The sequence below is a fragment of the Artemia sp. Qi Xiang Cuo genome, chromosome 19 (genome assembly GCF_049724085.1).
Source record: "Artemia sp. Qi Xiang Cuo chromosome 19, ASM4972408v1, whole genome shotgun sequence".
Classification (NCBI taxonomy): Eukaryota; Metazoa; Arthropoda; class Branchiopoda; order Anostraca; family Artemiidae; genus Artemia; species Artemia sp. Qi Xiang Cuo.
In genome coordinates, this window is record NC_142812.1 from 39,801,286 (window position 1) to 39,816,537 (window position 15,252).

At 41.4% G+C, this 15,252-nt stretch overlaps 1 pseudogene; it reads right to left on the bottom strand.

Annotated features, from left to right (window-relative positions):
* Positions 1-11,727: 11,727 nt before the first annotated feature.
* LOC148940834 (protein CFDP2 pseudogene) lies at positions 11,728-12,129 on the bottom strand (annotated as a pseudogene).
* Between the last annotated feature and the right edge of the window lie 3,123 nt (positions 12,130-15,252).

The window sequence follows — 15,252 nt, forward strand, 5'->3', positions numbered from 1 at the left end:
TATTTTATGAATGCATATAAGGTTTTTATGGAATAGTCGGTCGTATAAATATCATATGGGGTTTTTTTGATTTGAAATTGGAAGTCCTTTTTAAGAGTTAAAATTACTTGAGAGCAAACAGCCCCCCCCCCTTCCAAGCTCATTATTTGCCTTCACACCTCTAATCGAAATTTGGAGATAACGATTTTATTCATCGTAGTTGAAGGTTTTGCAAATTATGTCTGTAATTATGTCTGTAAGTTTTGCCCTTGGGGCATATAAGGTTCTTACAAAAAAGGGTGGTCGTATATGCTTTGGGGGGGACTCATTGGATTGGTAATAATAAGTTCTAGTGCTCTTTTAAAGAGTCAAAGGGATCAGAGCGCAGCTACCCCACCCCCCTCCCCCTCACACACACAGAAATGTCGCGTTTTTCTGAGATGTATCCAATAGATATTTTGAGACAGTCCTTTTATTCAAAATAGTACAAATATCATATAACAACGCTTTTGAGGTTGATACAAGCCAACAGAGCCTGAGGGCGAGGGTTGTAAGTTATGCCCCTTAGGTATTTAAGGTTCTTATGGAAGGGATGGTGGTATAAGCTTTAGAGATGGCTCATTTGGTTGAAATTGGAAGTTCTATTTCCCTTTTCATAGGCAGCGCAATCGCGCTGGCTAAGTAAAGAACGATGTTGGCACAATGTATTATTATTTATTTTTCTTTAGGCCTGGGCACTTCGTATCGAAGAAGTTGTCGTAGAAACTTCGAAAAGGGCTCACTCAATTTGAAATTGGAGTGGCTTGTGCCCTTTTTAATGGTCGAAAGTAATTGGAAGGCAACTAACACCCCTTCCACGCCCACCATTTTCCAAAACACATCCAATCAAAATTTTGAGATAGCCATTTTATCCAGCGTAGTTGACTTCCAGAGAGAAATTATGTTTTTGAGGAGCACACTCCCCCACAGCCCTCAGGACAAGGGTTGTAAGTTATGCCATGGGGGCATATAAGGTTTTTATAGAAAGTGTTGTCGTAGAAACTTCAAAAAGGGCTCATTCGATTGGAAATTCCAAGGGCTAGTGCCATTTTTAATAGTCGAAAGTGATGAGAGGGCAACTAACCCCCCTCTCGCGCCCACCTTTTCCCCGAACACATCCAATCAAATTTTTGAGATAACCATTCTGTTCAACATAGTTTTAAGTTCTGGAAATTAGGTCTTTGAGGATGACAACCCCCCTCAGGGCAAGGGTTGAGGACAACCCTTGCCCTCAGGGCAAGGGTTGTAAGTTATGCCCTGGAGGCATATAAGGTTTTTATAGAAAGCGTTGTCGTATAAACTTCAAAAGGGGCTCATTCAATTGGAAATTGAAATGACCAGTGCCATTTTTAATAGTCAAAAGTGATTGGAAGGTAACTAACACCCCTCCCACACCCACCTTTTCCCCAAACCCATCCAATCGAAATTTTGAGATAGCCATTTTGTTCCACGCAGTTTAAAGTTCAGGAAATTATAGCTTTGAACAGGACACTCCCCCCACAGTCTTCAGGGTAAGGGTTATAAGTTATGCCTTGGGGGCATAAAGGTTTTTATTGAAATCCGTGTCGTAGAAACTTCAAAAAGGGCTCATTCGATTGGAAATCAAACGGCTAGTGCCCTTTCTAATAGTCGAAAGTGATTTGAGGGATACTAACCCCCCTCTCACATCCACCTTTTACCCAGACACATCCAATCAAAATTTTTAGATAGCCATTTTATTCAACGTAGTTGAAAGTTTTGGGAATTCGGTCTTTAAGGATGACAACCCCTTCCCCCCACAGCCCTCAGGGCAGGATTGCAAGTTATGCCCTGGGGGCATATAAGGTTCTTATAGAAAGCGATGTTGTAGAAACTTGAAAAAGTGCTCATTCAATTGGAAATTGAAAGGGCTATTGCCCTTTTTAATAGTCAATCGTGATCGAAGGGCAACCAACCCCCCTCTCATGCTCACCACTTTCCCAAACACCCTCGAATCAAAATTTTGAGATATCCATTTTGTTCAACGTCGTTGAAAGTTCTGGAAATAAGGTCTTTTAGGATGATATTCCCCTCATATCCCTCATAGCAAGGGTTGTAAGTTATGCCCTGGGGGCATATAAGGTTTATATAGAAATTTGTTTTAGAAATTTCAAAAAGGACTCATTTGGTTGGAAATTGAAATTGCCCTTTTTAATAGACGAAAGTGAGGGGAGAGTAATTAAACCCCCTCTCACGCCCACCATTTCCCCGAAAAAATTCAATCGAAGTCTAGAGATAGCCATTTTGTTCAACGTAGTTGAAAGTTCTTGAAATTATCTATTTAACGATGACAAACCCAGGGCGAAGGTTTTAAGTTGTGCCCTGGGGCCATATAAGGTTTTTATAGCCAGGGCCCCCAGGGCAAAGGTTGTAAGTTGTGCCCTGGGGCCATATAAGGTTTTTATAGATAGAGTTGTCGTAAAACTTCAAAAGGGGCTCATTCGAATGGAAATTGAGAGGGCTAGAGCCCTTTTTCATAGTCGAAAGTGATTGGAGGGTAATTAACTCTCCTCTTAAGCCCACGATTCCCCTAAACACATTCAATCAAATTTTCAGATAGCCATTTTGTTCAACGTAGTAGAAAGTTCTAGAAATTGGGTCTTTGAGGATGACAACCCCTTCCCCTAGCACTCAGGGCAAGGGTTGTAAGTTATGTCCTGGGGGCATATAAAGTTTTTAGTGAAAGCGTTGCCTTAGAAACTTCAAAAGGGCTCATTTGACTGGAAATTGAAAGGGCTAGTGCCTTTTTTAATAGTTGAAAGTGATTGGAGAGTGACTAACGTCCCCTCTCACGCCCACCATTTCCTCAAACACATCCAATTAAAATTTTGAGATAGCCATTTTATTTAACGTAGTTGAAAGTTCTTGAAATTAGGTCTTAGAGGATGACAACCACCCTAACAGCCCTTAGGGTGAGGGTTTAATTTATGCCCTGGGGGCATATAAGGTGTTTATAGAAAGCGTTGTCGTAGAAACTCAAAAACGGCTCATTCGATTGGAAATCGAAAGGTCTAGTGCCTTTTTTAATACTTCGAAAAGTGATCATTCGATTAAAATTTTGAGAAAGTGATACAAAAGAAAATATTTGTGATAAGAGTGGATTTCAGTAAAGCTCCAGTGACGCAGTAGGTTTTAGACTTTTACAGTGAGAGAAGGAGGTCATACCCAAACTCTTGTTTGTAGTGGCTTTTGTTCGTTTCAAGCTTGATCTGCATATTCAATTTAAGTTTCACTCGATTTATTTATTCATTTACATTAATATCTATTGTATGTTTGTTTGCATTTATTATTTATTTAATTTCTGTTCGTTTTAAGTTTCATTTATACTTCAATAGCAAAATATTCTTTTTTGTTTTAACCTTGATTTTCATATTCATTTTAAGCATTACTCAATTTAAGATCTATTTATTCATTTATATTATTACTTGTTGTATGTTTTTTGCTATGATTGTTTATTTAATTTCTGTTCGTTTTGGGTTTCATTTATTCTTTAATAGTAATTTCTGGTCGTTTTGAGTTTGTATTTTAACAGGTATTTGTATCTGCTGAGCAAAGTTTAAAATGGCCTTTACTTTTATTTGGAAAACTTCTTTTACGGAAAGTTTTTTTTTTTTTTATCGTATAAAAGAAAAAGAAAACCAGACAACATCCTTTCAGGCTTTTATTCAGATTGTACTTTGATTCCCATTGTGCACCGACACAGTCCTCATTTTGTAACTCTGTGAACTACCTCGAACTATCTCTTACTATGGAGATAGTGCAAGATAGTTCGATACTACTTCATACTATCAAAGAAGGGATGAAACATTTCTATATTTGCGCATATTAGATGTACTGTTGACGATATGAGTCTCTTGAACATGGGTATCAACGTAATTGAAGAATTGATAATGGTTATCACAGCTTACTTGGCCTTTGATTCTAACCAAAAGTTCGAAGTGCAAACTTCGACCACGTACCTTTTCTGACTACGTATGGTATACTTCTAATCACGCATAACACGCTTCCACATCGCGTGGTGCAAACCAATTGATGTGAATGATTTTTTTAAAGTGAACAACCATTTGCTTAACATATTCTTATCCCTTACACAATCCGAGTTTTATTTTTTGTCCTTTGTAGGGTTTTCTCTTTCCCCCTCCTCTCCCTCCTTCTCTCTCCCTCTCTCTCTCTCTCTCGCTCTCTCTCTCTCTCTCTCTCTCTCTCTCTCTCTCTCTCTCTCTCTCTCTCTCTTTCTCTCTCAATCTCTCTAATTCGTTTTGTATTTCCCGGGCTTATATAACACCATATATGATCCCCATGTGTCTTTTCTTCGCAGGCAGATTGCCTTTTATGTCGCCTATTAAAAATTGCTAAAATTTACTAATAAAGAAGGTTCATGAAATGAAAATATAGTCAACTAGCCTTAGTGGGTAATTTTGCCATTGTGGTCAAGTGTGTTCTAGAACACATTAGATAATTTTACACTGTTTTCTAGTATGATGATTCCGCCAGAGTGCTTCTAGATGTTTTCATCAAAGAACAAACCATATTAAAATGAAATTTTAACAACACTTTGCCAATCTTTTTCGCAAAACCCATTTTTGCTTTTGTTGCAAAATATATTTGTTTTTACATTTAGATTACAACTTTTACTTTGTAATTCTAAACATCCAAATGAAGAATGAACAAACGAACAAAGTCGTACGAAATCGTTATAAGACTCCAAATATTTTATTTCCATATTATAGTATTATCTTTTTAGTTGAGCATGTTCTTTCCTTATTAACTTTCCCCCGCTTTATTTCGATTGAGCTAGAAAATCTCCTGAGAACGATTTTTTTTTGTTTCTGCTTTCACTTTTTATGTTGTTAAATTAGTGGGATGCTTTCTTTGTCTCCTGACATTGCATTATCATTTCCCTGCAAGAAAAAGAAAAACAGAGAAAAATTAAAATTGTTACATTAGTAAAGTAATTGGACTGTTGGGTCTCTATAGCGGTTCAAGGGAAAGGTTAATTCATGATTTTGTTGCAATTGAAGAAACTATCGAAGTTTTTCTATAGACTAATTTTAATCTTCTTTTCAGAACATATACAATTGCATTTCCGTATTCCATTTCATAAACTAAAATCATACTGTAAAAAAGTGATATATCCATAATATTGAGGCATTTTCTTCCCAATATTTTGAATTTTCCGTATTTATTCGGTGAGTCTGGATTCGACATCGGTAAGCTCCAAGACAAAGAAGTTCGGCAGGCCCTCAATTCGGAACTGACTTACCGATTTGACGCCCTCAGTTCTGAGGAAAACCACCCCCCCTATACGCTTTGGTATACCTTAAAAACAGGGATCACAGAGACGGCTGATGTGAGCCTAGGCCGCCAAAAAAACAACCGACCGCACTGGATTACCGCTAGGACCCTGTCAATAGTCGGTGAGCGAAGACAAAAGATGAGCGGCCCTAAAGAAGAAACAAAAGCGCTGCGCAGACAGGTAAAACGCTCTGTCCGTCTGGACCGCCGCCAAATGTGGGAAGATGCTAACGTGTCGTTAGAGAAAGCAGCATGCTCACATGATACCCGCAAGCTTTACCAGATCCTGAAAGAGTCCGTTGGTAAGAAAGCTGCTGTCTCAGAAATAGTCAAAGACAGATCAGGAAAAATCATCAGTTGTCAGAAGGAGCGCTTAGGAAGATGGAAGGATCACTTTCAGATGCTCCTAAACCCATCCCCATCATCCGCCCCTGATGCTTTCCCACCTGCCGTTTCTAAAGAACCCTACGACGTCGAGCTGGATACACCGACCAGAGCCGAAATACTAAAAGCGATCAAGACCCTGAAGAACCACACAGCCCCTGGTGAAGACGGCCTCCCCCCGGAAGTGTAAAAACAATGTCCTGAGGTCACTGCTGAACAGCTCCATGGCATTCTCGAAGAAGTGTGGAGGACAAATTCTTTCCCAAAAGATTGGAAGACATCAGACATTCTCCCCTTCTATAAGAAAGGAGATAAAACCGAATGCAAAAATTACCGCGGAATAAGTCTTATAGACATTGCGGTCAAAATATTCGGGATTATACTCTTGAACCGCTTCAAAAGGGCTAGGGAGGAAAGAACCCGAGAAAATCAAGCCGGCTTTCGGCCAGGTAGAGGCTGTACTGATAATATCTTCGTTTTTCGCCTCATTATCCAGCAGTTTGAAAGGTACAATATACCCCGGATCTTGATGTTCCTGGACTTCATTGCCGCCTTCGACTCTGTCACTCGCCAGAAACTTTGGAAGATCCTAGAGAATGATGGAATGCCACTGAAGTTTGTTGAACTGATGAAGGCATACTATGACGCGTCAGTGAGCCGAGTTCGAGTCTATGGTGAAGAAACTGAAGAATTCCTGGTTGAGTTCGGAGTAAAACAAGGGTGTATCCTCTCTCCGACTCTGTTCAATTATTGCGTCGATTGGGTGCTTGAAAATGCACTGTCGTCCTATCCAGGAGTTCAGATCGGACAGAATCTCTCACTGACTGACCTCGATTATGCGGATGATGTTGGCCTCCTGTCAGACCCCGTAGAAGCTCAAAACATGCTTGACAACGTGGTGGCCTGGGCAGACCTGATCGGCTTGAAAGTCAGCACAGGGAAAACGAAATTCATGGCTATTCACCACGACACAGGACCATTCACACTAACTGTCAATCAAGTTCAGCTGGAAAAAGTCAACTGTTTCACATACTTAGGCTCCCAAATATGTATTGACGGATCCTCCGACGCTGATATCCAACAGAGAATACAGAAAGCGCAGACAGTCTTTGCCTCCCTTCGGAAACCCTTATGGAATCGCCGCAGAAGTCAGTGTCCGAACGAAAGTTCGAATCTACATGGCACTAGTCCGCACCGTTCTCCTTTACGGATGCGAAACATGGTCGGTAAAACTACAGCATGAGAATACGCTGAAGGTGTTTGAGCATACCTGTCTGCGAAGAATTCTCAGAATACAGCTGCGTGACCGTATCTCCAGCACGGATCTACGTCGAATGTGCCATATTCAGAGAGATGTTGCGCTCACTATTAAAGAACGCCGTTTGAAATGGTTGGGCCATGTTTTACGGAAGCCACCAGAATACTTGCCTCGCCAAATACTTCTAGTCGAGCCTATTAGCTCCTGGAAGAGACGCCAAGGAGGACAGAGGAAAAACTGGTGGAACCTGGCCAAATCAGACCTTGAACCTATCGGGGGATTCAGAAAGTTCGGACACAGATGGTCAACTCAGTGGCTTACTTTTGCAGAGCAGCTGGCAGAAGATCGCTCAACATGGTCCAAGAAGGTCTCCAAGATCATCGATGCCGGGCGAGGTGGAAACGCCTGATTCCCGCCACAAGTAAGTAAGTAGTAAGAGTCTGAGAATTCATAAAATGTGTTCAGGATTGTGTTCTTTTTTAGACTTTATCCAATTTTTCTTCAAAGCCACTTTCAGCCTTCTTTTCAAATATATATTTTGGAACCACTGTGCAGCTCTATTCCATTTCACTAATTAAAACGATACGGCACAAAAGTAATTAAATTGTAATAGCAAGTCCTATTATTTGAGATGTTCTATTTTACCAGTATGTAAACACCATTTCTATGGAAAATATGATGTTCTTCCTTTATCTTATAAACTTTTTTCACTAAATGTAGATGGTTCTCCCAATCCCTTTCATTTCCATTATTACTGTATTTGAAGATTACTTTCCTTATCTTTGGAAGTTCCACTGCAATATCTTAGCAAAAAGGGGGAAGGGAAGTCAGTATTTCTTGTGTTAAGAAAAAGAATCAAATCAGAATTTTCATTTTTGTATCCTTTTTTGCTCTGGTCAACGGACACGGACACTCGTCAAAAATATTATAAGAATCACAAGACAATTCTTCGAAAGAATTTTTGTGGAGATGGATGACCCACTTATACGTTTGTTTTAGTAGCTTTTACAGTACCAGCAATACGAGATTATTTAATAGTTAGTTAACCTATATTACATCCCGTTTAATAGAACCGATCATAAAACACAACACAATTTTGCGAGTTTTTATGTTTTATTGGCTATCTTTCATTTGTATGTGACAATTATTGCAAAAGTGTAAAATTATGATATTTTAAGCTGTATGTCTAGGCTCCTTGTCCCCACTTCCTTGGTGGTTTTCTGCTTTTTATAGAAAACTGAAATAAGTTTTATGACATATACTAAATTATAAATTATACCTAACAAAGTCTGCAATTTCGTCAAACAAAATTCCTTTACATGAAAAACTGTTGATTAAAGTGAGATGACTCCAAAGTACATAACTCCAAAGAGTGGCCATTTTTCGGGTGTTTGAGAGGTTATGTGACGCAAGAAAAGATTTTGTATTTGAGAAGTCAAAGCCCCAGGCACATCAAAATAAAAATGACTGTTAGTGCCCTGGACCCACCTTAGGTCTATTCACGAAACTCGTTATTTTTTTGTTTTTTCCTTTTTCTTTGTTGAAAGATAATTTTTTTTAAAGATCCTAAATTTCATAACGCGTTCTGTCCATAAAATTCAAACAAAAACAAATAGTTGACTTCCAAAGACAACTAAACCTTTAAAGGTTTTTTCAACTGAAAGTAAGGAGCAACATTAGAACTTAAAAGGAATAGAAATTATTACGTGTATAAGGGGTGTTACCCCCTCCTCAACACCTCGCTCTTCCTGCTGAAGTTTTCTAGTACTTTTAACAATGCTTCTTATTGTTCTAACCTTGTGTTTCAGGAGTCATTCTTAAAGAATTGGGACAAAATTCAGACTTTAGTGTAAAGAGTAAGACGTTGAGGAGGGAGAACCTCCCCCCAACCTCATATACGTAAGAATTTCTTTTCATTTTAATTTGTAACGTTGCTTCACTTACGTTTTAACGTTAAGATTAACTAACGTTAAAACTAACGTTAAGTTTTAACGTTGCTTCGTTTTTTCTACTTTCAGTGGAAACAACTTTTTTTTTATTTAATTTCTGATCGTTTTTTAAAAATAATGCCAGGATATCTGGCTCCCCGTCCATCTCCCCGCGGAAATATTCCTTTAGACAATTCAATCCCAGTGACAAATTTATCGCAAACAATTACCCTTAACATCTCCACATGTAATATTTAATCGGCGAAGAGAAAGCAAGACGTATAAAAGAATTTCGAATAGGAATTCTGGTATATTCCCCCACTATGAGATTTCCCCTTAAAAGTTCACTCCCTGAGCCCTTCCCTCCGCATTGAAAATTTTTCCCGTGCAAAATATTCCCAGCAGAAACTTCGTCCCTCCCCCCTCCCCCCATCCAAAAAATTTATGCATACTTCCCAATAACAAATACTATACGTAAACCAGGGTCAAATTTTATAACTTAAAGACCTTGCCTCAGGGGCTGTTGGGATCATCTCCAAAGGCATAGTTGTTGGGTCTTTCAACTATATTGAACAAAATGACTTGACTTACTTGACTTATGTCCCATCCGTCCTTGAAGGTCGTTTTGGGGTCTCTTCTTTAACCAGTTCATTGATGTGACTCCTGTAGGTGCTTCTGTTGTCGGCCAGGCGGCAGAGTTGTGGCAGATTGTAAGGTGAGAAGTTTTCTTTCCATCTCTTCGGAGGGCGACCTCTGGGTCGAGAACCGTGTACTCGTCCATCGAAGGTTATCTTCGGGAGACGAGTGCTAGCCATGCGTTGGGTATGTCCAAGCCGTTTGAGTTGTTCTAGTTTTATTTTGTCCAGTATTGTAAATTTGACTTTCAGATTATGGAGAAACTTGGAGTTGGAGATTCTGTCATGGTAAGTGATACCAGCGATGCGTCGTAGGTATTTGGTTTCAAAGGCAGCTAGGCAGCGTTGATCGTCTGTTTTAAGCGTCCAGGATTCACAGGCATAGATGGCGATCGGAATAATGAGGGAGTAGAAGAGTCTCGTTTTGAGAGTTGTTGTTAAGTTCTTATTCCTCCAGATGGGTATCAGAGCTTTAAAACTGGAATTTGCAAGTGTCAGGCGTCTCTTGATGTCTTTGAGTTGGTTGTTATCATAAGTAAGTAAGCTCCCAAGGTAGGCGAAGCCTTCCACCCACTCAATGGTATCGTCACCAAGCTGAAAGCTGAGATTTACCTGTGAATCGAACTTGCGTGAACAGCGCATGACTTTCGTTTTTGAGGTGTTGATTGCCATCCCGAAGAGGTTAGTGGACGAGTGAACGCTGTTAGCCTGAGATTGTAGATCTTGAAGGGACTCGGCTATTAGGACTATGTCATCAGCATATGCCAGTTTGTCTGTCACCACTCCTCCGAAAAGGGCGCCGGGCGGATTATCTGTGAGTGAAAGGGCTGCAGTTATGAAGAGATTGAACAGCTCCGGTGATATTAGGCAACCTTGAAGTACTCCGGTAGAGGTTTTGAAGCTTTCGGTAAGTCCTTCTCCAGTCATGACGCGGCTACTGAACTTCTTATACATGTCTTTGATCAGTGAGATCAGGTTGGATGGGATGCCAAAGTGAAGAAGGATGTGCCATAGACCTTCTCTCCATATCCGATATTAAAGTCTATGAAAAGGTGGTAGATGCTGTGGCGAAGTTCGCTATACTTTTCCATGATCTGCCGAATAGTGAATATCTGATCAATTGTTGATCTATTAGGTCGGAAGCAGGCTTGGTATTCCGGAATGACCATAGAGGAAATGGCTCGTATACGCCCGAGCATGGTTCTTGTGAGGATTTTTGCTGCGTGGTTGGTAAGACTTATTGGGAGGTAGTTGTCGCAGACAGCTTTAGAGCCTTTCTTATGCAGGGGGATTATCGTGGCTTCACACCAGGGTGAGGGGAAGTAACATTTTTCCCAAGCAGCTATGGCAATTTTGTGGTAAAAGTCAAGGAGTGGTTTGCAGTTTACTTTCAGTAGTTCGGGCTGGATTCCATCGGGGTCGGCAGCTTTGTTTGTTCTCAAGTCTTTGATAGCGGCTTCTATTTCAGAGTGAAGAGGAGGAGGACTTGGATCTGTAGAGGTTATAGGGAAAGTGTCGAGAATTGTTGGGTCTGGGTGGATGTCCAGATTCAGTTTATTTTTAAAATGGTTTTTCCATCGAGAGCGGATTCCGTCTGTGGATTGTATTTGGTTTCCATGTTCGTCGAGAAGGGAGAACGCTTTGATGTCCTTCTTTTTGGCCAATTCCCGCACTCTTCTATACATGTAGTGGGGGTCTCCTTTCTTGAAGGCCGATTCACATTGATCACACGTTTCTTCAATAAAAGCACGATGAGCACGTCTGATGGATTTCTCTACAGCTCGTTTGAGTTGCTTGTATCGGTCCCTACTTTCTTTATCTTGCTTGTTCGTGAGTTGGCGCTTTTCGTCGCAGAGTGAGATGATCTCGTCTGTTATCCAAGGTTTCTGAATATTTTTTTGGGTACCCAGTGTGGAATGAGCGACATCACATATGATATTTGTGCTGCTAGTCACCAGGTTGTCAATATCTTCCTTAGACAGGATAGGTGGAGATCTCGACGTGAGCTCCGAAATTTTTTCGGATAGAATGGTGATATATGTCAAACGTGTGTTTTCGTCGTTCAGTAGATCTACTCGAAACTTGGGGGTTTTCTGAGATAATTTTGATGCTGTTTAAAGTCTTGTTTTGAACCTAGACATGACAAGCGAGTGGTCGCTGTCAAAGTCGCCATCAGCTAGCGTGACCGTGTTTAGGACAGACGTTTGCCAACGTTTAGGAGAATATAGTGTATTAAGCTTTTAGATTTTCCATCTGGTGAGGTCCAGGATGTCTTACGACGGGATCTGTGCTTGAACAGTGTGTTTGTAATGATTAAATCGCTGTCTCTGCAGAATTCGATAAGGCGTTCTCCTCTTTTGTTCATTTTTCCATGTCCAAATTTACCCATTACATCTTCGTGTACTGTGTGGTTGTTTCCAACGATGGCGTTGAAGTCAACAATGACAAAGATTATGTCCTTCTTAGGGACAGAATCAACTAGACTTTGAAGCTTGAGATAGGAGTTTTCAGACTCTTCGTCGTTTCTGCTGGAATCCGGAGCGTATACTTGGATAATTGTGAGGTTGGTGGGTGAACCTTTCAGGCGGATCATGATGATCCGTTCCGCGAGGGGGGTTACGGAGATTAAGGATTTTCTGGCTTTATTAGACAGTAGGAAACCTACACCTTTTCAATGTTTCTTATCATTACGTCCCGAAAGTAGAAGGGTAACATCTCCGTGTTTCTCTTCACCAGTGACTGGAAGATGGGTTTCGGCGAGACCGATAACGTCCCAGCTGTACCATTTTATCTCTCATAGGAGTAGGTCTATTTTTCCCTGTTTAGCGAGGGTTCTAGTGTTGAGGGTACCTATTGACATAGTTACTTTTGGAGAAACAATAGCCTCCAGCGTTGGAGTCAACGTAGATATATTCGCGCAATTCACGGTTGTCGAGTCGTCGGCTGCCCCGGACGCGATATCTCTTTTTACGCATTATCGTCGGTTACCCCGGACGCGGTAGCACTGGTTCTCATATTTGATCTCTTATTCGTATTCATATTCATCATTAAAATTAAAGAAGGGGTTTCTTGGCTGGCTTTGGGACAGCGGTAAGCCACTCCTCTCTGTCCCTAGCAGGGGCCGACTGTATCTATTACCGATAGTGCGCCCTTTTGGTGTCCTGCAACACCAGCAATTTAACCCATTGCTGGGGGAAGATTTGTGACTGACGGGACGTATCCATACGCCGATGGGCCCTGCCCAGTGCACATTAGAGGGGTCATCCTCCTCCTCCGTCTGAATTTAAGGCTCCCAGACGAGGGTGCTCCAGCAATGCTTCAATACCCCCAGAAACTGGGTCCTCCCTTGGTCCGCGCCTCACTACCCATGAGGTACCCTACATATCTGCAGGGCGTTCCCCTATCCGCCACCTGGGGACGCGCTGAGTGGCCTGGAGCAGGCCCCACAGAGAACTCTGATCAAAATTTTGCTCAGATGATTTTGGGGGAGAGGGGTGTGAGAGGAGGCCTAGTTGTCCTCCAATCTTTTTGGTCACTGAAAAAGCACAATAGAAATTTTAATTTGCTTTCAAATGAGGCATCTCCAAATACTCTAGGACCACTGGGTCGATGCGACCACCCCTTGGAAAAAAACAACAAAAAATAAAATAAAAAAAAGACACATAAACACGCATCAGTGATCTTTCTTCTGGCAAAAAATACAAAATTCCACATTTTTGTAGATAAGAGCTTGAAACTTCTACAGGAGGGTTCTCTGGTACGCTGAATCTGATGGTGTTTGACTTTGACTTGATTCTTTGACTTCTCAGGGGTTTTTCCAAAGCGAGGACAATTTTCTTAGAAAGCCAAGCTAATTATGCCAAGGCAGCTAAAACGAGAATTAAATGTAAAGAATCAAAGGGAAAAAAAACTCAACCCCATCCTTTTCACCAAAAAATAAAATCCTAAAAATGCGCATGACTAAAATCATTTGTTTTGGCATATGCAAGAGTCTTTTGGTGTGTCATATTAAAGCTTAATAATTAAGCTACAGCAAATTATGCAAGCAAGGAAACTGGTGGACCTAGTAAGGGGTCACACCCCCTTCCTCTGGTTCCAAACATGCCATGGACAAAAAGGTTTGATTGGCAACTGACAATAAGCTTGGTAACTAGAATGATTACACAGTTTTAAATAATCTTAAAACAATTCTGAAACATTCCAAGTTTTATACCAAACTTGCGCGTAACCCGAAACTGGAAAGGTAATGAAAAGAATCGCGAGGGTTAACTTAATGAATCATAAAAAAAGTGCTTTCTGATGAGAATTTGTATGTAATTTGCAAGTTTCTGGCAGAATATTTACAAAAACAATAACCATAAGCATTACTTTATATTCTTCTTAAAATACAAATATAATTCTTTTCATGCCCTAGTAGAAGGGGGGGTGCTACTCCGACGATTACCACGTGGTTTATGGTTTTCTCACTGTTAATGAAAAAACAGGAACTTTAGCACATTTTTTTATGTTTTTTTTTTTTTTTTAAGTGAGAATTTTAAAAAACAGGAACTTTCTCACTGAGAAAACCATGAACCACGTGGTCCTGTCAGCATTTTTAATGCTGATGGGACACCATATTTGGGCATGGAATCCCCAGGGAGAATCATTGCGTAATCGATTGAGAATTTGGAACACCTGTGCTGTTTCCAGGCAATTAATCAAATTGTTTCCAGGCAAAGTTTAATAATGTCTGACAGGTACTGTCAACATTTCTCCAGGAATAGATCCAAGTCATTAATGTCTTTGTCTCGGAAACAACTCTTTTGGTTGAACTCCAAAAGATATTAATAAACGTTGCCATGGAAGCAGTTCTCCAAGAAACATCTTAGCGATGAACTGCTTTAGCGTAGAAATCAGGTTGCTTATTAATTTGAAATGTGATAGCACAAAGATGACAGAAACCCAAGGAACACACTGACATTACGTTTAGGGATTATTTGGGCGAAACTATTTTAGACAGGTTATGGAATTATTTCGGCGAAACAGTTAGAGACATTCTAAAAGATGATTATAGAAGAGGATTTGAGGGTGAAACTCTGTGGTCGTTATAATACACAAGTTTCATTTGAACAGTGTCGTGAGGTCCTCTACCCCAACCCCAAAGGGTTCCGATCCCCACCACCCCAACCCCGAAGGAAGCGCTCGATCCTTAAAGGTCCCCCAAGCTCCCAAAGAGCCCCAGCCCCCCAAACGCCCTACTCAGACCCTCAAAGGCCCTCCCCTGGTTCTCAAGGGCCCCCCAGACCCCCAAAGGTCCCCCGGACTCCAAACGCTCTCCCCAGACCCTCAAAGGCCCTCCCCCAGTCCTCAAAGGGCCCCCGGACCCCCAAAGGGCCCCCCCGACCCCAAATGCCCTCCCCCAGTCCACAAAGGTCCCCCGGGACCGAGAAGCGCCGCGGGCCAGGAAAGCGCCGCATGGGGATGCGCCGCAGGGGGATGCGCCGCAGGGGGATGCGCCGCAAGTCGGGGGATGCGCCACAGGGGAGGCACCACAGGGATGCTCAACAGGGAGGCACCGCAGGAATGCGTTACAGGCATGCGCCTCAGGGGTGCGCCAAACACGGTAAACTAAAAAGTTAAAAATTCGAACTGCTATCCTCCAAACGCCCTCCTCAGACCCCCAAAGGCCCTCCCCTGGTCCACAAAGATCCCCCGGGCTCCCAAAGGGCCAACCGGC